At 39.7% G+C, this 24148-nt stretch overlaps 1 protein-coding gene across 1 annotated transcript in view; it reads right to left on the bottom strand.

Moving 5' to 3' along the window:
• The window catches only part of FOXP4 (forkhead box P4), a 163355-nt gene extending 140286 nt beyond the window's left edge, over positions 1–23069 (bottom strand). The window contains exon 1 of the mRNA XM_054979224.1: positions 22981–23069. The gene's annotated coding sequence lies outside the window, so the exon portion shown is untranslated. The remainder of the gene's footprint in view (positions 1–22980) is intronic.
• Positions 23070–24148: the final 1079 nt, after the last annotated feature.

Below are 24148 nucleotides of genomic sequence, written 5' to 3'. Positions count from 1 at the left end.
CATACAGGCATACAAATAGGAAAGAAGTAAGAGGGAATTCTAGTGCCATATTAGCTAATGCCAAAGTAAGGTAATATGAACATGAATTGTACAGGCATACATCACTATTGCTATATTATGAGGAAATGAAAATTTTGACATTCAATTTTACACAACAGAATTTTTTTATTTAAAAATTTTAAAATGCACAGCTAGTGGTACAGAGAAAAGGATTAAAACCCTTCTCCTTCAATGCTACAGCCCTCCCAACGGCTATTTTTTAAAAAATTAAGAAGCACTGAGAGATCCAGTCATGGCATGAGTATGGAGACCCATTTTGGCATGAGTAGAGAATCCTGGATTTATCTGGCCATTATCCCCTAGTGGAGAAACTACCTGGGCGACTGTGGAGGGCATTTTTCAAGAAAGCTCCCTTAAATTTGCAAGGAACTTATACCTGACTGTCCCCTAAAGACCCTCCAAGTTTCAGGAAGATTGGATCCCAGGATCAAATTCAATGGGCTCCTGAACAAGGTGTCCCCAGCCACTCTACATTGTTTCCCATGGTGAGAAAAAGCCAAGCGGGCTCTCAGGCAAAACCTACAAAGGCAAGGCTCCACCAGCCAAAGTCACATTTCAAAATGCACACTCAACCCAGAAAAAGCCCAACAGAACCAAACTGAAGTTCCCTCCAGACCCAAGTGCCCCCTGAACAAGCTCCCTCCCAGCTACTCATTGTTTCCTATGATGAGAAAATTTCCAAGCCCAAGAGAACCAAAGTGAAGCAAGGGAATCCCTCAGAATCAAAGTGAAGCAGGGGAGGGGGGCATCAAGCCAGATTATCATGTCAAACCCGCAAATTCCACCCCAAATAAATGGAAGCAAGGAACACTGTTGAAACTTAATCCAACAGAACCAGTGTCATTCACAGAAGCCAGGCAGAACCCAGGGCCAAATGGAGAACACTGCCTCTGCCTTACTCCCCCCTCTTGGAAAACAAATATGGGAGAAGCCTGAGAACCAGCCAAAAGGCTAAAGCTAAATTAGGTTAACATGGATTTATCCAGGCTTCTTGATCTGGGTTTCCGGATCTGGAATTGATCTGGGTTTCCGGATCTGGAATTCTCTAATCTGATCTGGGAAAGCCAGATTTAGCTGGATCATCATAAATTCAGGGTTTTTTTTCCAGATCCAGGGCCCAGATCGCACACTCCTAGTCCTAAATATCTCACACACTTTTGTACTCCTTCCTCAAGATAGTCCAAGATATGGGTGTAGGACACAGCCACGCTAGTCTTCTCTGCAACAAAATATATTTCTACATACAACCCTGGAGCAAATAATGCCACCAATGTCACCAGAGATACAACCATAAAGACTAACACTTTAACTAGTCCAGTTAAAGTGGCCCCTTAAAGACTAACATTTATTCCACCATGAGCTTTCATGAGTGTAGTTTTGGTCAACCCATTCAGAATCAAGCTTGAAAACATAGTGACAAAATTAACTGCAGGCCAAGAAATCGAAGGCAGGCAAGAAGATAAGAATGATGATGATCCATTCTCATGCCTACAAGTCATTTGCACGATTTTTGTAGTGCTACTTTCAGGATCCTTATTTAGTACCAATTATTTTGTTTAAAAATATCAGCACTATGCTCACCAGCAAAGGGTTACCATGAAGCAGGTTTCCAAACAGTTTTGTGTTTAGGCTTTCCATTAATGCTAGTGAAGCCTGTTGGCAGTTTTGAACCTTCATATATTAATACCAGCAATAATAATTTCCCATATCCATTCTGAAATGCTTGACAGTATTAGGTTTGTATCTACCATATTCATGTAAAATGATAAAAAGACACCAATTACTCAGAACTAAAATGTGCAACAAATACAGCAATACACATCTAAATGAACAAATTGCCCAGCCTCTACAGAAAGTTGTTTCAGATTCTTGAGGGGGAGCTATTAAATTTCCAGGTGATCAGACCCATGGCGATCAGATCCTAAGTCCTGCAACCCTTTCAAATAGTTAAGTTTCTCAATATAGCTACTCATATAAACATATAATTCTGCAACATAAGCCTCTGAAGCTCTGCTCTTAGTTGGCCCTACACTAATCTGAACAGCCACCACTTTGCAAAAAGAGTTCCACAAAAACACTTAATAGGAAGAGCAAACCGAGGTGATCTCTTTTGCGCAGACTTGTTAGTAAAATTCCTGCCACTGACTAGACTCATGGTTGTCTACCAGGATTGTCTTTTTACTGGCATTGAATATACCCAAAAGAGAGAAAGAGGGGTGGGGAAGGGGAGAAGTCCCCCCCACACACACACTTGAGTGAAAAGCTTTGGCGTGGTCAAGCCACCAGAGAAGGGGGCTCTGCCTCCTGAAAAGTTAGTGGGATAAGTACAGTATATTGAAGTCAATGCAGAAGACATTTCTCACTTCTCATACCTTAGACAAGAGCACCATTCTTGATGCAAAGGAAGGAACTGGGAAAGAAAAAGACTAAAGATAGAAATCCACTTTCTACTAATACTGTAGAGGATTGGCCTAAAACTTCATCGTGATCGCATAGTATTGAGTGTGTTATAGAATTGAGGAGTCTAAGTCTGAATAGGCCCACAGTTTCACAGGGATATAAGGAAAGGGAGAAAAATATTTAAATATATATTTAAATCTTTTAAAATATTATTTAAATAAACTTGTACGAATAAGTCAATACCTTTGATTTCCACCTTTTTGTTTAAGGAAGCAGAAAAGGGGACAAAAAGTTGAAGAGTTAATAAAAATGGGAGAAGGAATCTATTCATATACAGAGAGCCCATCTTGGGTGAAGAACTGAAATTTACAGCAAAAAAATTACTTCTACAAAGAAAAAGCACAGGTCAAAGAGAAGGTGCAATACATTTTTAATTGAAAAGGAGATTCAAATGAAATATCCAATATTCCCATTTGAAAGAAAATGAAAACCTAGCTAGTTTGCCAAGAAATTGCTAGGGCACTTTTTTTTTCAAAGTCTTCTGAGGAAATGGGGTGGAGAGAAGTAGAAGTTTCCTTTCTATATGAAGATACCATGAGAAAAGGTGAAGAGGAAGCCAGGGGTGGGGAAGGAACAAGTTTTATTCATTTATTTTACAAGGAGAGTAAAATAATAAAAGAAAGTTTTATAAAGTCACCATGTTTGGAACAAGCGGTAGAGATTGGGGGGGGGAGATTTTTAAAAGCAGCTAAGAACAGAAGGACCCACTGCAACCACCCGCCGTACGAGCCTCCTTCCCAACGAGATTCAATTAATTGATAACAAGAGGCATCAAATTAATTTTTCAAGGATGTTAGATTTTGATGAAGGAAAAAATCTCTCTGATTTTAATCGGGACGGCGTTTAAAAGGCATAAATGAATATCCCTTTCTAATCATCTGAGGCGCTGAGGAAGCGCCAAGCGGTTAACGTGCAAATTCAAACCGTTTAATTAGGGGGGGGCGGGGAGGTGGCAACATAGGGAAGGAAAACATTTTCTCTTTTAAGGAGCTTTTATGAAGAATTAAAAAAAGATATATTTCTCCAGCCATTATGTACTCTCATACCACAAAAAAAAAATCAGCCTGGGACAGTCAGGAGTTTTCATTGTTGAATAGAGATAAAGTCCCTCCACAACCTAATTAAATGGGAAAAATACAAAGGAGAAAAAAAATTAAACTCTGGGGAGGGAAAAAAAGAATGACTTGGATGCTTGGCCCAGACTATTCTTGAAATGTTTTCTATTAACAAGAAACTGCATGGATAGTAGAAAACTTAATGTTTTCTATTAACTTGTGCATGGATAACAGCGTACACAGTAACACTCCAGAAGTTAAGAAAACGTGTACATATATACAGAAAAATTATTGTAGTTAAAAAAAAATCTCTTTTCCCATCTTCATTTGTGTGTTTACATTTTATTGAGAAGCTGTTAATTACTTTATAGCTTATCAAATGGAATTCAGCTTAATGAAAGAGAGTATGAATGCACCAGTAAAACCAGTCAGATACAGACTGAAAGTAGTATAGTCCTTCATACGCTATACAGGGCAAGTCATTGCCAAGTACAGGGAGGAAAAAAATCCACCCCTTGAAAAATTCCCTGATTACCAAACTCCACTAATTACATCAACATTTAGCTCCCCTGCTTTACATCTTCACACTTGGCACAAGACCTCATTTGCAAATTCAATAGTAGATTTGGTACCTTTTTTAAGTCATTTCAAGCCCTACCTATACTTAATGACTTAATAATCACCATACAAAAGATTTCTTCCTCCAAGCAGTACAGAATCTTAGATTTCCATTCCTAGATCTCATCATGCCTTCCTAGAAAAGTGGGTGCAGGTGTGTGGACAAAAGGAAAGAATTTGCCCTTATGGACTGACTATGGAACTAAGTAACAACACTATTTTTGCTTGACTCTAGCCCGCTAGAAATGCTTGTAGGCACATCAGCAGTACCTAATTTAGAAATGAGCAAGAGAGCTTAACAGACATCACCCCACACAATATTCTAGCTGAGGAAGGGGAGGCAATCCTTTCTGCCAAACTGTGGCCCCTCAAATATCAGGAGGGAGGGGAAGAGACATAGAACTGGACTAGGCAGCTCAAGAAACAAATCCCCAGATAGCAGCGGCAATCATGAGCTCTACTACTTTAGCCGTAATTCCTTCAGAAAATAAGAATCAGCCTTTCATATGCTTTTCAAGGGACTTAATTTGAACAACTGGTTTTTTTTATTATTTTAAGTGTGTTTTCTTTTGCTATAACGGTGTCTTTAACGGCTAAGGGTTTTTTCCCCAGCATAAATCCTCAAGTTTCAGCACCAGGCAGGCATGGATCATGTAAATACTACAGAAGCACACACAACCCAGAATCTCAGAAAAAGAGGTAAAGTTTACTACTTATCAACTCCGTAGTAGTTAACAGCATTATCACAGCATCCGCAATTCAAATCCTGCCCTTTGTTATGGGGTGAAACATGCCTCTTGGTTATATAACTCCATGCCTGCTAATATCACTCCAAGTTGTATTGTCGAAGGCTTTCACGGCCGGAGAACGATGGCTGTTGTGGGTTTTCCGGGCTGTATTGCCGTGGTCTTGGCAAGACCACGGCAATACAGCCCGGAAAACCCACAACAGCCATCACTCCAAGTTCTTTGTACAGAAAAGATTTCAAAATATAATTTAATAAGTAAATTGCTTAGGAACTTAAATACCAGAAATCTACTCAGCAATGCTGCTCAGTTTTAGAGAGATAAAATTAAGGTGATAGCTTTTTTGTTGAACCAACTTCCTAATGAGGTAGTTCTATATAACCCAATGCTTGCACACACCGATTATAACTACAGATTCCCTCATTTTCCAGGACCAAAAGAGAACTTTTTACATTCAAACCACTCTGTTAACATAGCTTCCAAATGTGTGTTCATTGTTAAGGAATTAACAATGCATCCTAACATCATTTTCCTAAGAGAACAAAGTACAATTCTAAGTAGACCTGCTTAGGACCACACTGCAAAGCTATAGTTCTCCTGTGCACATAGTCATAACAAAGCATACTGACATCAGTGGGCTTAATTTCTGAGTACATGTATTAGCAAAGTCTTCAAAGAATCACTTCTTTCACCTCATGTACTCTGATGAACATAGCTTCCTTCACAAATCTCCAATATTTTTAATGTCAAGAAATTCACCTACTTTGCAATATTTGCAAGAGATGATGGCAGTGTGTGTGACAGTTACACAAATACACACAATTTCTTATGAAAGTGCAACAGATACATGGAAGCACATAGTTCTTCTCAAACTGTTGAAGTTTTAGGCCTTCAACTCTATCCATAGTTTACACCATAACAATAAGAACTAGGAAAAGTGTATCCATCCTAAACCTTCATAGAAAAATGCGGCCTTATCTGTGCTTATTGAGATTGGCTTGTTCCTATGTGGGGCTTAACATTTAATGATATTTTGTACTTGAAATATAAATATCTTGCTTTATGCTTGCTGGGAGGATGCCACACTGAAGATGACCCATGGAGGGAGAAAAAGAAGACATAATAAGAACATGGCATGAGGAAGAGACTGATGAGGTAGCCTATGCATCAGAAATAGGGCAGCAGAGAAAGATTCTCCTATAGTTCTTTGACTGGGTCTGTGAGGGGGTGGTGTGCACTAGAATTTTCTAGACAAGTAGGTTGTAGATATCTGGTACTTCTATATTTTAAATGAATTTCTATACAAATAACAACATTATTTTAGTATCATGAGTAGGCTTGCTAGGTCTTCTACTATGGAAAGAGGCCTCCTGCCAGCAAGCCCCATTTTCCTCCACCACTCCAAATGGTGGTGAGAGAGGGGGGGAAACAGCAATGTCACCAATGTCATATCACTTAATTCATAGGTTTGATTCATTGAGAGCTGCTGTAGCATCGTGGTTAAGTGGCTGGGCTCTGAGCCAGCACTACTGCCATGGACTCTGCAGGTGGCCTTGGGTAAGCCACTCCTCTTGGCTCTAGCTCCCCAGCAGTATTGTGGGAATAATAATAACACTGATTTTGTTAATCACTCTGAGTGTGGCACTAATCTGCCCAGAAGAGCTGTATATAAGCAGACGGTTATTATTATCGGTAGAGTTGCCTGCCCTGGCTACCAGCTGGAAACTGGAGGTGGGGGCAACCAGCAGCAACAGCATGACATCACCTCAGGAAAAATCTGGAAGTGTTGTTATGCATTCCTAAGAATTGCCAGTAGCTCTGTGGTAAAAACCATAGAGTTTTCAGCAATTCCCAGGGAGTTCCAGCAGGAGAAAGGATTTTTTTATTAAAAAATAACTAGTAGCAATGGTATGACATCTCTTTTAGGAAAACACAGACACATAGAAGTGACATCAGTCCTCTCTAGGAATTGAAAAAACCTCTATGGCTTTACCATGGAGTTTCTAGCGAGTCCTAGAGAGGAAAGACATCACAGTGTCACTGATTTTTTTTCTCTCTCTAATCATAGGCAATACAAATAGCCAGACTGGGACAGATGTGATTGATAAAGATTATTGCTAAGGCATTGAGAAACATGGTATCTTTGGGAACAAAGGATGTGCTGTATGCTTGTGCTTCTTCTTTCCCTGACTGAATCTCACCTTCCGTAATGGTTTGCTGTAGCTATTGCTCAGTATTACATCTACAATGAATTAAGTGTGGCTAGAACTACCAATATTGTTTAAAGTCATGGTTTACTAAACTATTTCAAACTATGGCTTAGAAACTGATGGTTGTCAACTCTCTTGGGCAATTCCTGGAGACTTAGGGGTGGTGACTGGGGAGGAAGCTTAGCTGGGATGTGTTACCATAGAGTCCACCCTCCAAAGATGCAATTTCCTCCAGGAGAATTGATCTTGGTAATCTGAAGAGAACACCAGGTCCTACCTGGAGGTTGGCAATCCCAGTCGGAGATTTGCAGAGCAATTCTAAGAAGTGTTACTCCAATCTAAACCCACTGATTGACTTCTTAGGATTGAACTAGTAATATCTGACCTGAACCCCTAAGACTTGTTCCTACCCTGCATTCTTCTTCCAACATGCTTACCATTTAGTTTCAACGTAATTCAGTGTTCTCAGGTCAACAATCCTGGACATGGTAACCACAGCTCACTGCCAGCAGAAACATGCAACTACCATGTTCAAGAAGGTTATATAAAATGAGCCCTTTGCCTAGCACTGCACTGTAGTAGTAGCAGCACAAAATCCTCTTTCCTAGAACAGTTTTTGTGCCCACAGAGTGGATGCAGCTCACCAGTATTTTCATCAAGCATGGAAAGATTAGAACCACTAGGACCAGCAACATTCAAAATGAAATATTCCTAAACAGAGGCTAAACCCCCCCCTGGCAAGTTTTTAAAGTTATTTCAGTGTCTCTCTCTACAGTGTGAAATAGTATCATTTTATTGGTGGCGACCTCAGGGTGCAAAGGCTGCACAACTAAGAACCTAGCTCAGTTCAGCTAATTGTTCCTCCAACATGGCAACAATTCAAATCAGCCCTTTCATTCAGCATGAAAAAAAACCCAAAAGGAAGTAGTTTACAGTTTCAGCTCAGGCTATTAAACAAATAACTGAGTTTCTCATTTCACCAAGAGGACTACATGTATGCACATGTTATATCTTACCAAACCTTAACTTCACATTCTTTTTACCTTTAAAAAAATGTAGCTTGTTTGGCATAACTGGCTTTGCAGAATATTAACTCCAACACAATGGCAGCAGAAGTGACCGTTCTGTTTTCTGTCTAGAATAGACAGGATATCATGCTGAGCATGGCCCAGAAGCCATTTCATCCTCATAGAAATAAAAAAAGAAAGGACCCAAAATGAACAGAAGCGGGTAGAAAATTTTCCTTTCATGTCCAACTGGTCTTAAGCCTATCTCTACCAAAACAATCTTGTGGCACTATTAAACTATTTTATTATGGCATAATTTTTTTCAAACCAGAGCTGACTTTGGCAGATGCATGAAACAAGTACCATCCATTGGCAGTTTAAGTCTTCATGCATCTGACAAAGTGAGGTTCCATTTCAAAGAGGCTTATGCAGCAATATATTTGCTATTCTTTAAAGTTTGTCATTCTGGCTTCAGGAGCTAACAGGGCTACCCCCATTGGAATCTGAGCTCTACCTCCGCAGCAGAAATTAAGTCTCCCTATCCTTTCAATCACTGACCTGCAGCTAAGAGTCCAAATGACAGCAAATTAACACCTATTGTGTTGGTGGCTTTTATGACAGAGTTATCACTCCCATTGGGAATTGGAAACAGACTCAACAATCCAGCTCACTGAGTGCTGAATAGCCAGATGGTGGTGGCCTTCCATGCCCATGGGTCATGTTGGAACATCTCCTCCACCATCCCCCTTGCCTTCAACAAGGTCCGTGTGGAATTGCATTTTCCAGATAATCAGCCTAACGTTCTTTTATCAGGTCTAAAGCCTACTGCACAAAGTGTTTGCAGTCAATTGATTCTAGGCCGGTGAGTTCAGCGCCAACATGAGACTTTATAGGCAATGTCTTCATTTTCACAACTCAATGTCTCCTCTCTTGAAACAGCATACATTAGTAGAGCTGCCCTGTCATTATGTGGAATTGTAAGGATAAAAATATATAAACGACTGCCAGGCACATTATAGACTCTAAACATGCCTGTGCAATGTCTAACATGCTGGCATTTTGGAGTGTAAAATCATACAAAGTCCCCATAAAAAAATACCCTAGATTTAAAAGACTGCTAGACAGCCACATGCATTGGTATACACAGACAAATCAGCAGCACATGCAAGATAATCACTCTATCATCCAGAAATCTGGCTGTATTTAAATGCCTGAGAAGGCAATAGTAAGTTCTATAGTAGTAGAAGACAAGATATATCCTCCTCCTAAAACATCTTTTTGAGAACTGATGCACTGTGCTTTTCAGCGATGCCTGAGGAATCTCATTTAAAGTCTTGAGGGAATGAGCTTGTGTAGGTTCTCTGTTGCCACTGCAGATGCTGATACAGCACAGCAGCAACAGGGGCTCCACAGGGTTAGGTTTTCCTGCATTTCCCCAGGACTCCTTCTGCCCTTTGCATTTTTGTAAAATAAAAAACAGCAATTGAACACCACTACATTGTTATAACATGATATTGAATTTCTGGTTTGATACCCAGTGGCAGAGGGGAAATGGTCACTGCACAGAAAGAGAAAATGGCTGTCATGTGGGCATGACCAGGGAAATCTGAACTTCTAAAAATGTCATCTGAGATCTGAGAAGGGCCATAATGAATATTCCTTGAACCATGTTTGGAGAAAAAACGCGGTATGATTTTATTCAAGTCCAAAGACTCAAGTCCAAAGAATAAAGCTTTTCTTGTACTATATTATTTTATTAGGATGAGAAATGTGTCATATATTTCCCCATGGGAAGAAAAAAAAACTATTATGTACTATGCAGGGTAGCCTAAATGTAGTTCTCCGGTGGGAAGTATTGAAATATATAACCACTACTAGCAATCTAAAGTAGCACAGTTAAGGAAAACCTTACCTACATGATTAGGTAGACCTAATTCCCAAGATTTAGCATTTTCTGAATACTCAGATAGAGTCAAAAGAGATTCTAACCCTAATCAATAAAAGCTTGTGAATGTCATAAACACTGATAGCCCCACTGTACCGTACCACCATGACAGCTGCAAAACTGCGCTCAATGCCACTGCTTTATTTATAAGAAAATAAGAACGAATTCACATGTCACTGCAAGAAACCAATTAGATACCACCAATAAGCTTACTATCACCAATTTCTGGTGCAAAATAATATTTCCAGATATTCAGTAGCAGTATCCAAATACTTAATTCTTTGCTTTTTTGAAGACAGGCATTCACAAACAAATTCATGTATCAGTTAATTTTATTGCATCATATTTCAAATAGGCTGTCTTTTCCAGAGTATGCAGTCTTTTTTGAAAGCCAATTACCCATCAACAAGCAAAGCCAGACACTTACTTCTATGAAACATCAGAAATGTTAGGGATTATGAATTCTTCTAATAGAAGGCCCCTGGTTTGGGGGGGGGGGGGGGGGAAGCAAGCGAGCACAGACTATTCCTGGAGAGAACCAAGAATGGCATATCAAAGTTTTTGGACAATGAAAATTAAAGTCTCTCTACTGAGACGTGACCATTTTTTACTAAGGAAGGTGAAAACACGACAAAAAGTCTCAAAAAAAGACTTCCACTGTTATCAGAGGACAAAAAATTAAGAAATGATTACACTATGTAATTGAACTACAAAATGATAATTGGGACAGAAAAGAGTGTGCACACACTGTATTTTTTCTTTCCTTCTATACAAGATAAAAAGGTCTAATATACTACCAAGAAATACTTCATTAATTCAGTCGGACTTCAATCTATTTATTCCAGATGGCTACAGAATGCCAAGATCGAACACACACTGATAAGAGTCCTCAATCTGGAAGTCTGCATTTCCCAGAATTCAGTAAACTGGAGTAACTCTACACAGGCCATGACCCGATCACTGCAGGACAACTAGTACTTCACAGAGAGAGATTTCAACAGGGAGAAAGTAAGAGGAGAGATGTGTAAAGGCCTTTTGCATCTTCTACAAGAATCTCAACAACTGAATTTTCAACACCACCATTCTGTCAAGGCAGCCAGCTAAGTTTCTAGCAAGCCATGAGGCAATTGAGACCAATCAAGATCTTGTGGTTTGCTTTCTCTGTAGCTATGGCATAGCAAGAAAGGTCACTACGTACAATTGTCACCAGAAGTCAAAATAGTGTCATGCGGGTTGATCTGCCACCAGATCTGCACAGGACTCTGTGCCAACACAAGTTGGCCGCAATATAGCTAGTGTGTGCCAGTCACTGATTTCAAGTCCCAAGCTTCCTTGGCAGCCCTTTCAGCACTTACAAATTTGATTCCACATCCTGAGCAATCTACAACGTAGAAAAGAAATGCTCCACAGCACATCTTCCTCACAAACACACCAGGGAGAAGTTTTGCTGCTTGGGATACAACAGTCTCACTCTTACTCTCTTTCAAATGTTCAATGTAGAACTGTTTGAGCATCTTGTGGCAGAAGAGATAACCACAGTTTATTTACCCAAGATTTCAAACTGAAATGCCATGACTACTTAATGGAAGATGCACAGGCTGAGAATGACAGCATCTGAAACAAACAGCTTTCTTTTCTAGATAGGGACCTCAGTGATGAAGACAATAAAAGCATGTTTGCACACCGCCACTTTTTGTTCGAGAGCTGCAAATACAGAGTTCTGTTTAGCAAACAGCTAAGGGGCGCACATTTTTCAACAGAACTCACGGTATATTGATCATTATGACTATGAGCAACATTGATGCACAGCATCAATGAACCAAGTTAACAGATGATACTGAGCAAATTCACCGTGTGACTTTGGGCAATTCTCTAGTTTGTTCCATATAGAGTCCAATCTCCACAAATCAGTCAATTCTGGCTCCGTATCAGCTGCATTTGGAATTACAACGGAGGATCCGCAGATAACACCACTGAAATAATCCACCTCCTACATTTTCCCCAACCACACTGGGAGTAGTTTTATTCTAATTATGATTTTAGCCCCTCCTACTGTTCATTGACATGGACAAGGTATGCCCTATGACCTTTAAAAAAAAGTGAACTGATATGGTGTTTTCATAGCACTATACTACTGTTCCCAAACTGCCAATAAGGAGCAAATTCATTAACCTTGCATCCATTTCCCACACAGGAACTTAGGCAACTCTCCCCCAGAAGGCTGCTCCTTAGTTTCAATTAAATCTTGATAGAAACTCCAAGCTTTCGCTGTCAAATGTAAATGTTTCCCTTAAAAAGCACACATTGGGAAATGGCATTAATTCTTAATGGCATCATACTGCCAAAAGAAATAAATTGTGACTGTGGAAGCTGTCACTGCACTGCCCAAAGATTGCAGGTAAGATGAAAACTAATGCTTTTCTTTAACAACATTGTAATGCCAATGATATATATATATATATTTAAAACAATTGCAGCAAGTATCTATACACTGCTCACAGATAACATGGTAGGAAGTTTCCGTGAAGTGAAAGCATCAACCAAAATATGAGAGAAGTTGTATAATGGAATGCCCCCGAGCAGAACTTCTGCCCTATGAGTAGCGTTAAAGCACATGCCACTCTAAAGGGATGGTGGAGCATTACCACAAAGACCGTCCACATCACTGAATTGCACATTTATTTCACAATAAGGTGGGGAGAATCACAACTCCATGACTGGAAAAATCAGGAGTGTAACATGGAAAGAACACACCCAGAATTTTATATTTTTGGTTGTAAGTATGTTTTAACTTGTTAAGGCCAATGACCATATATAATAAAATTTCTACCTACCTACCTACATAGAAAGAACAGGAGAGCCACAGATTGTTGTCATTGTCATTTGGAGCCAACATTACACTGCACAGACAACTGAACAGCAATTGTGCCATTATCTGACCCACATGGAACCATCCCTTATCTCAAGTTCATTTCCCAAACCAGAAAATGGGGACAACAGTGACCTGTCACACAGGATATGATAAAAAGAAACATGGATTTACGACAAGTGCTATAGAAGTGAATGTAGCAACCCAACTCAAGTACAGTGTATTTCATCCAGACAAGCACTATGAAATTATTTTAAATGCAAAGGGTTCTATCATATAGAAGACCAATGAGGTGGTGTCATATAGATTTTTGAAACAATTGTTAAACCTTGTGCAGCATAAAGAAAATGGTTTCACTTCACATTTTAAAAAGTCAATACTGTCTTTCTCCATACTGAATTCTCAGAGTTACGTAACATGAAACAAGAGTTGCAATAAAGCCAAAACTCAACAAGTTTCAATTACACATTTCAATCTCCTGTTTAGGAAAGTCTTGTCAGGGAGCAATCACAAAACGCCCTTCAGCAGAAGCATCATTTCCATACAACTGACCCTTAAAATGCCACTTTTGCCAAAGGGAGGAGGAGCTACCTCATTTGGTGTATCCTGCAAAGGTTTTTGACTGACAAAACACTGTCTCTTTCCATGAATGTTATACTTCCATCAGAAGCAAAAATAGGAAGAGGGATAAACCAAGGATAAGTTGAAAATAAATCACCTTCCTACTTGCAAGATATATTAAGAGTTTATTACAACAGCAGTCCTAAAAATATTAAATTCTATTTTCACACTCATAGAAAGTTTAAGTCAGCCAAACACACTCAAATGGAGAACAAAAATAAGTTGGCATTATGAATTGCTATCCAAAGCACATATCCCAGCAAAACACAAAGGCAGAGAAGAAAAGCAAAGCAACATCAATTAACAAACAGACACAACCTATCAGACCCCATGGCCAAAGCCTCAAGCTAGCATACCTGCTTTTAGCAAAGGGGTAGAGAAACAATTAAATATTTAGTGCAGCTGTACTTTGGGGGCTTTAGTTTGGCTTTCACTATCTGCTATGCACTAGTTAAAGCAGCTTGACCCAAAAAAGGGAGGGAGGCACGACCACTACAAGATACAACAGCAAAACACCCTCCAATATAGAGCCAAGGCAATGTCTTATGGCAATGCCTAGAACTTAATTTGAAGACAACAGCTGTGTCAAAATGAATGTAAGCATAGGTAACATTTCTCCCTGTAAAATATTTGGTTTCCTTCAACAGGTACCATTAAACAGATACAAAACTAGAAGGGAAGTTTGAAGCACCAACACAGTTGGGCCATCAACATAAGCCATCAGTCAACAAGGACTTTCTATTAGGCTCATCAAAACTGGGCTACTCATATCACCCCTCTCTCCTCATGATACCATCTTCTTGAAATGCTTTTAAACCAGAGAATGTGGTCCACAGAACAGAAAACCTAGTTGAGTTGGTTGCCCTTAATGAGTGCACTACCAATTCTTCACAGACAGAATATTAACAGGAAGACAGAGAAATTGGAACAACACTGTTCCCACTGACTTGATGCCTCAACCAATGGTTTAGGAACTTCATTCCAAACTAGCAAGAGATAAACAGTTTCTTGGGAAGCTAATGGCACACATTAGTAAGACTGCAGCATAACCAAACACCACTAATATAGCCAGTCAGCTGAGATTTAATGTAATTACCTTGAGTCTCACAGTTTACCATCCATAGCTTAAAATGCTTCCATATCTTAAACTGCTTCCAAAGGTAATATGGCTCTTTTCCCAAGTTAATGGAAGGATGTTTGGGCTTCAGGAGCTGTGCTCACTGGGAAAGCCTTTGCTGAGAACTCAGAATGTCTGGATCAGAACATGAATGTAAACCGGAGATGGAGCCATGCTAAATACTACTTTTTATATGAAACACACTAGGTTTAAGTGGAAATGCACATACCCAAAACAGTAAATATTTGGAAATTTCCAGATTAATTAAATTTGAACCTGTACCTCGGGTTGCCAACAGGCCTGGAAAAATGCCTTGTCCCTTTCACAGAAATGGGCAGTTGACACTTTCATGTTATGGAGGTAAGTAACATCCCATTATTTACCACCTTGCCATGAAAAGCTTGAGCTGCTTATTTCCACACATTAAGCCTCTGTTAAAGGGACAGGACACTTCCGTGGGCAATCCTGCCTGTACCAGGCTGCACATTTAACTTGACTTCACTGTACTTCAGTCCAAAAAGTAGGATTACTGCCCAATTCAATACAGCTTCATGTGTTGGAATCTTGAGATTCCAGGGTTTAAGGAAAGAAAAATATTTTGAAGGAGAGGAATTAAGCAACACAATCAAGCCCCACAAAAATTTCCACAACAGTGTCAGAAAATGACACCCCCTAAGTTCAGGACCTGAAACACAGGCATGCATCATCTAGTTGCATCATTAATGATTTAGCATTTAAAACATTGATGTGTTTTAATTTAAAATTTATTCATTAGCATTATTTCTACAAGTTCTAAGAGACAGGGATGGAGAAAGCTAGAAATACCGAGTAATATTTACTATACGAAAACCCTAAATAAGCTGAGCTAGAGGGGCATATCTGTGTGTATAATCAAGTTTCACTATGACAAGATACACCCAGCAACCTCTTGAGTCCCTGGTCAGTGCAATATTCAAGTGTTTAATTGGGAGCCTCTCTACACAAGACATCTTACACAGGGACACTCCAGTGACTTACTTTCTCTGTGTGGTCTTATATTCAAATATACTCTGTCTCCCTAGCAGTGCATGTGTATCTACAATGGGAGATCTTTCACTTGAGTGTCCCTGTGTAAGATGTCTTGTGTAGAGAGACTCTAAGAGACCAAACTGAAGATCCATGTTTATTCTCAACCAGAGGTAACATCTTTTACCAGCTTCAAAATGATACTTTGGCCAGTTAAAGTCACATTCTGGCTGGCACTGGAGCACTTGGAAAGCTTAGCCATATCACATTTTAAAAAGGTTGAAAAACACTCACCACAGGTGATAAACGAGCTTCAAAAGCAAATCAGCTATTTTTCAGGACTGCCTGAAATATTGCAAGTAAATTATCTGCACTGCTCTTTGCAGCCTCTTTGTGTTTTTCTTGTTGGGAAAGGTAAGGGAAATAAGAAAAGAATTTAAGATTCTAGCTCACCTCTGGTCTCTTAAAGGGAAATAAGCAGCTTCTAATGAAGTAACTCTTTCTGCAGGGATAAGATAAATTCCCTAAAACTTCTTTGATCACTCCCACATGTGTGAGCCATTACACAAACAGTTTCCATTTGAAAGGCTCAAATACTGCCAGATAAATCCAGAAGCATGTTAGCTCCCATCCTACCCTGAAGGAATACACTCTATACATATGACCTTTTGCTCAATAACGTATATGCACATTGGCCCTTATACCACCCTCATACAGGACATTGTTTTTATTCCCTACATCTTTTGAACATTCCACCAGTGCAGTTTCCTCCTTCTTATGTTCATACAGGCAAAAAGGGCTTTATGTTCTTCTAAACCATATCAGTGAGTACCCAAGTTATCATGCAGACTGGCATATAATAATTCTAGAGAAGCATTCATGTTAAAACAGAATTCAGGACCACAGACATACAGATTTTCCTGATATATATAAATATGTCACATAGCTCCCATTCTTTACAAATATACAGACTGCTCCTGCCTCAGAGATTTGCAGGACTTTCCCTTGTTCACATTTCATGAACTAATGAAATGGAATTAAGCTTCCCATTGGGAGAAGAGAGTCTGGGACAGAACCTTGCCCTCCCAATATGGAAGTCTGTCACTTAACTACTACCAGCATTCTAACTCACACCCAAATGACATCATGCAATACAATTTTGCCAGTGACACTCCACAAGTGTCTTTAAAGTTTGCATTTTTGTAAGTTCCTATAATTTAAATTCACCTCTTATGAAATATACAAATAGTTTAAATATAAATTCATTCAGGATGCTATGATTTAGAACAAGTCTTTAAAAGGTAAGAATTTTTTTCCCATTTGCCACTGTCATGGAAATGGGTAAAAGAAATAGACTTTGTCCCAGTGCAGGTACACAAGGGCTGGGGAACACGTGCAGCCTGATGCAGAGTTGATGTGGGATACTAATATTGCCATAAACACAAACTCAGCAGAGCATGATGCAGGATACGAAATTCGTAAGTCCGGCTCACAATGCTAATACTTCATATAAGCAGCATTTTGGAACTGACAGAATACTTACTTTGCAAGTCTTCAGCAATCGCCTTCCATACAGACAGTCCCTTCTGTCTCTCTTGGCTTATACACACAAACCTGCAAGTGCACTTGCACTTCTAAACTTCGCTCCTGTGTTTTAGATGCTTAACCCTTTCCGCAGAGAGGTTTTTGGTTTTTTTTTTATAGAAAAAACACATCCTTTAACAGATGTAAATTCAGTAATCAGCCGCACAGCCCCTCCCGGCTCCTCCACCTTTAGATCAAGAATCATTATAAGATATTTACAGAATTTGGCCTGTTGCACTCCCACTCATATTTCTTTAAAATCCTTTTCCAGATAAGATACAGTAGATTTTTCAAAGAAAGTAAGAACTGGTTTAAATTCTATGTGCAAACTGCACATACTAGAACTGAAACTCCAGTGTGGATAGAAGAACAAAGTCAGACACAAAAATATCATTTACAAACAAAAAACCAACAGAATGTTTCGAAAGCCATCGTTCTGACTACCAAGCAAAATGCTTGTGACTAGTAAAAGAGAATTTCTAAGACAAGCAAGAACCACAAAAAATACATCAGTGCACATATTAGAAGCAGGAAAAATAAAATTAACAAATAGAACAAAATTAACAAATTAACAAATAGAAGAAAACCTAATTTTGCAGTAGTGATCTCCGTTCCAAAGTATAGACAAAGATTATATCATCTATACAATAGATTTAGGAACAGTTGTCTTTCAAAAGCACGCCTCTTACCAACATGCACATTTTCCTGATATAGATTATTCCATTATACTTCAAGTCTTCACTATTTCCTATGAACAACAATTCAGGAGGTGTGTTTAAACCTGCCATGTGGCAGTTACTGCCAACATAAGAAGGAAATCACTCAGCCCTGGAGGCAAGTGAATTAGCCAAGTTTGAAAGGTGGCATCCTGTTCTTTGCACACCACCACCAAATGGGAAATAATTAAATCAAAAATGGTATCGCCGGGATTTGTTTTGAAGTTGTTGTCTTGAAATTATGTTTTAAAGAGTTTATTCCCTCTCGCAGCAATCTGAGATAAAGCAATACATTTTTGCAGGCAAAAAAAAAATGAGTTCCTGCATAAGGATGCAATAAGAGAGGCTATTTCAGCCCTGAAGGGCAATAAGCATGCACACAAACACACACAGAGTTTTGAATATGCTAGCTGACAATGAATTCCTGCAGGATCTAAATGCCAAACACCTATGTTACAGTGTTGCCTTTGCAGAGCATTGGTATAGACGAGCAGATCTGTGCAATGTTATTCCCTTGTCTTTTTGGAGAGAATGCCAACACTAGCAACAAAAACGCACCTGCTGGTAGGAAAAAGGAACTTTGGAGGAGAAATGCCTTTTCCTGCTGCATCACCTTTTGGAGGAAAACAGACTTCTGTCGAAAAAGAGAGAGCTCTTCACAAAGAACGGTAGCAGCAAGCTACAAAATCCTATTCTATCAAGAGAAGATTCACAGAAGAGAAGAGCATATTTGGGTGACCTCTTTCTCATCCCCTACCACACAACCACCCACCAATTTTCTTTAAGATAAAGGTTAAGAACTCTCCAACTCCACAGAGATTTCTCACACAAAGACTTTATGTCTCTTTAAAGGCAAAATACAACTACATCTTTCCCTCTTTCAACCCCCCCCCCTCCATGGAGCAGAAAGAAAAATTTCAACTACCCCCTCCCCATTCCAGCCCCACAGCGAGACACACAAACATTATCAGATTCCAAAGCATCCCCTCTGCCATGAGAAAAGAAAAGCTCTTAGGCTTCTCTGGGCAAAAACTTCACAACTGACTGCACATAGTTCCCGGCTTGGTTATTAGAAAAGAAAAAGAGAAAGCGCCTGAAGTGGTTATTTTATTTGCTCTTTGTTTTATAGATCCCCCCCGCCCCCCGCTTAAAGAAACTATCTTTTCTATAGAAGGAATCTGAATTAGGGATCTGCCAAATTTCTTTGTTTTTTTTATTTTAATCTTTGTTAAAGAAAAAAATGAGAATGCTAATAGATCAGAAACAATTACATCCTCTGCAGATTTATTAAGACTACTCACCCCAAAACTATTTACTCCATAATGACTTCCTCTAGTTCCAGACATGAAGAAACAACTCTTATTATAACCCTAAATTGCGACATTAGAAAATCAGATATGCCAGGCAACTTCATGTGCTATAAAGTTATCAGTCTGCAAAGAAAGGGGTTCCATGTCTATTTACCTAGCTTCTCTTACAATGTTTCACAATGCAAATGTGCACTTACTCTACAGGAAGGTTTTTGTCTAACACCAGTGATCACTGCCTTTATAATGGAACAGGATGAAATTTTTAAAAGCTTGGGCAGGGAAGAATTCCTTGGGCAGGGAAGAGACATACACAGACTTTTGATTTTTCCACACAGGAATACTCAAAGCTTAATAATACAAAACAGGATTTCACTGAAGAAAAAAAGTTCTTTCTCCCTTTATTATACTGATTGATTTTAAAATATTATTTGTACGAGTTTTAACTAAAAAGTTATTCCCCCCTCCCATTCAAGATTCACGTTAACAATGCATGGCCATGAATAGTCACTAATTTTTTAAAGAGAAAAAACTTTAAACAACTTTCTTTGAAAAAAGTTCAAAATTCAGGAATCACAGGGGCTTAGCAAGCTGCTTCACCTCTACGACACCCACATCCGTAAGGGGGGGGGCGGAGAGTAAGAAAAAGGATCGGAATGAGAATAATCTGATCACTTTGCCTATCTTTCTGACTTGGTTTGCACAATAAATTACATGTGCTATGTCTTTTCTCTCAGTTTCAAGGTATGGTTTTAAAAACAAAGGGGAAACATGAGGGGCAAAATATTTTTTTTAAAAAAAATGGAATTCTCTGAACATCACCCACTTGCAAGACCTAGCCTAATTTTAAAGTACACATACCTGAAATTAAACAAAAGGCCAATTTGTGTAAACTATATTTAGGCTACTGAGCGATATTGTAAGAACGTGACAAGGGCCTAGGGAGGTAACACACTGCGTCAATTTGACACAAAATGGCCTATTGGCAGCACAAGCCCCTTCTTGTTTAAGTGTTTTAAAATGCACTAATAAATTTTCAAAGTATTATACTATTTCTGTTGTGAGTTAAAAACCTCCTTTTAACACAAATTAGTAATTCTTTATTATACATCCCAAAGCTTTCCTAAAAGCATTAAAGTGAAGTTTTAACCCACAGCTAAAACTAGAATGACTGTGGCGTACAACAGCCTCATGTACATTTTTGTCTTCAAAGAAATAGTACCGTGAATTGAACACTTGATTGAAGTCGGCAATGGACCCTGGAATGGGATCTGTAGAGAAATTCCTTAGGGCTAGATTAAGGAAGAGACAAATCTCACTATGAGTTTGTCAAATGCGTTCCTTTTCATATTGAGCTTCAGAAGAAATTACAACCCTTATTAAATGAATTATTTCACAAGTTCTCAGCTATTCAAAATGTATTTTGAACTTGAGAAGAGTTAATAAAAACATTTTCCATTTCACAAATGCCAAATTCAAAGGGAAGTTTGAATTTCAGAACACTTGATATTTCCTTGCAATCTTACTGAAAATGTGGTTTATCAACACAAAAAGCATTTCTTAACAAGAGAAAAAAATACCGTGTAGTTGGGAGTCACTTGCCTTACACAGCATTTTCAAAACTTCATACAGAAGTGACATGAGAACATGTCTAGAAGAAGAGAAAACGTTAACTTCAGCAATGGTTGGGCAGGAAATTTGTCTCAAAACTATTTGCTCTATTGGAAGTTTGATAGTAGGAGTGGATTAGAAGTCTTACAGAACCCCATGCCAAGAACAAATTCTAAAATAGATTTTGCCTGAAACTTCTCAAGTGTCCAAAGAAACTAATGAACTTGCTCCCTTTGTTGTAAAAATGATGATACGCACTCACAAGGTTAGACAAAGTATGTAAAAGCAGCCAACCCCAACAAGAGTATTAAAAATTGTAATTAGGTCCATATATTTATGAAAAAAAACTTAAACATGTTAAAATGTTTTTTAAAACATAATTTTCCAATTAAGAGAAACCAATACAGGTAACAAGCGACTTTGAAAAATCATGAAGTTAAAAAAAAATGTTTTTCTCTTTTAGTTTAAATACCATGACAGGTTAAAAACATGTGTTCATCATTTTCTGCTTTTATGCATTTACATAGCTCATCCAACTCTTACAGAGATCTAGGATTGGCACCACATTAAATTGGCGATGTTGATGCATAAAATCATTTTCTTTGGATTTTAGTTCAAGTTTACCTCTTTGAGAGACTGAAAATTGTTTTAAATCATGAGTGGTCTTAAAAGAGAGACGATTCACTGACAAGATAAGTTTCAGGTCCAGTAGCACCTTAAAGATCAACTAGATTTTCAGGATATGATTTTTCTACCTGGAAGACTGATCAGAATGAAAACATTATCTGACCTCAATAAATATGTTCGTGCATTTCGAAAAAGATAAAGCAGGGAAGATTAAGCCCACTCAAGTCACAGAAGACTATAATTAAAAGTGTAACTATTGAGGGCATTTATCTTCCTCACTAGCGGTTTTAAACAAACTTTTAAGATCAGTTATTCAGAATATAATTATTTCAAATTCACTCCTCTCGTTTAAAAAAATAATGAGAAAAGCATCAAGGTGGCTTCTGGGACTTGTGAAAGATTTTCCAGCATCTCAGAAAGAAAAAAAAATTAAACATAAGAATAGACACAGAGAGTTGGTCTTCCCACTAGACAAAAACTTTCCTATCCATAACCAACTCGTTTGCCAGGAAAAATTTCTTTCCAAAAATTCAGCTGTTCCAGTTCAGAGGCCCCCCTCCCCATCATGTATACTCAAGTTGACCATAAATGTGAAAACCTTTGAGCCTACCCATCCTGTCAATCACAATAAATTGTAATTCACAGACACACTCACAGGACTGATTGATCTGCAGAAACCCCAAAGCGGTTTTGCAACATCTATTCCCCACCCCTCTTCACATTCACAAAACAAGTTTTTAAAAAATCCAGTCTAGCTGCTCACTCCTTCCGTCAATTTCCCCCATAGGCGAGAACCTCCTGTCTCTTCCTCCCACATTGTTCCCCCCATGAACAAAGAGGGAACCCTAGACGCTTTCCAGAGCTCCAACTAGTTCCCGATACCAAGTCCCTTGAAGTCCCACACCATCCTCCGTAGAATCCCAGCTGAAAAGTTGCTCCCGGCGGAACCGTTCTTTGTCTGGAGAGCTTCTCTTTTAAGGGTATCCCCAACTCTGACGCGTCTCCTTTCCTAAAAGCCACAAAGCGATCAAAAATACCGCGGCGTCGGGGGGCGGGGGGGAGGTGATATCGGGGAAAGGCCGGCCTCCCTCGAGAATTCGTTTTAATTGTAAGGGGCAACCCGAGAGCGGGGGGAGGGGGGGGGAACAACGCACAAGTCCCACTTTCCTGCTCCACACACCTGTTTTTTCAAGACACCTGGGGGGGGGGGAAATCCCACCATGGCCAGTTTAGCAACTTTAAGTAGTTACCCGGCGCAAATATTCTATGTAATATATTTATCTTCAAAGCAGAAAAGTCCGTTTAATTAAACAATTAAAAAGAGGAAGGAACTACAAAGGTCCTCCTCTCCCCTTACTGAAACTAAACAGCGTCTGAAGTTGGGGAAGGGAGGGGGGTGTTGTTGTTTCCAATCCCACCAACCTGTTTCGATCGACACGACAGCGCCTGGAATCGAGTCTCAACTTTTAACACCCCCCACTTGGAGCATGTGGCCGCTTCTTTGCTGCTGCTGCCGCCCGCCGCCGCCGCCGCCGCCTCTGTTGCTGCTACTGCCGCTGCCGCCTCGTCCAGTTTCTTCCCTTGTGGAGCAGAAATGCCTCCAGCGCCCAGGCAGCCCGAGGTCCCCCAAAGTTAAACACCTCGGAGACAAAGAGAGAAAGAGAGAGAAAGAAAGAAGGGAAAGAAGAAGCCGATACGGACAGGAGGAGGAGGAGGAGGAGGAAGCACTAACGCAGTTCAGGCACGGGCATACTTTTCTCTCGGCAAAGGCTTTGAACCGCTTTCTTCGCTCTTATGGAGAGAAGGGGGGGGGTCCGCTTCTTCTCCCTTCGCCCCGTCTGCTGCTCCGATTTCCTCAATGGAAGTCTCAAGGGCGGGCGGGGGCGGGTGGGGGAGTCACTCTATTTCTCGGGTCCCTCCTCTCTCTGTCCCATTCAGACGGGAGATCAGCCTCTAATCACAGGGGTTGTGTCTGTACGGGAGATGTGACTTGAGAGCGAGAAGGGAGGGGGGGGGAGAGTTACTTCCACTTCTACCATAATTCATCTAAAGCAGGTGCAGCTCGTTTCCCAGCCCGCGAGTCCTGAAAAGGAGAGGAAGCTGCAGCGAAAGGGGATCAAAGAGGTGAATGAGAGGGGAAGGGACGCTTTTGAACCGGGGGGGGGGGGTGAGTTCAGTGGAACGAGGCCTCGCTCATAAGCATTCGGGCGCCTTTAATACCTGCGATCGTTATTTCGGTACATTTTTACGGACTGAATAGACTGTAGGAGGAAATCGTAAGGGAGACGTAGTCTCTCTACCCTTGCCGCTTTCCCCGTTTTTGTGGGTCAGTGGTCCTGAATAGCTATTGTGTTAACTAATGCCTAGAGGCTCGGCTGATACAGAAGACTCTAGCGAATGAATGACCCGTCTCGCTGCTGTGTCCCACGTTACTTTTTAACCAAAGGTCTTCACGTGTACTTAAAAAAAAACTGCATGTGTTGTACATATGGCAACATTGGCCAACGTTCCTCTCTACATGCATACACAACAGAAAACTTTGTGTTTGCTGCCATGTTATCTGTAAAGTCATCTTTATCAAGTTATATAA

Source organism: Eublepharis macularius, chromosome 5 (assembly GCF_028583425.1).
Source record: "Eublepharis macularius isolate TG4126 chromosome 5, MPM_Emac_v1.0, whole genome shotgun sequence".
NCBI classification, from domain to species: Eukaryota; Metazoa; Chordata; class Lepidosauria; order Squamata; family Eublepharidae; genus Eublepharis; species Eublepharis macularius.
Note: the sequence above shows the minus strand (reverse complement) of the source record. Positions and strands in the feature narration are given on the sequence as shown.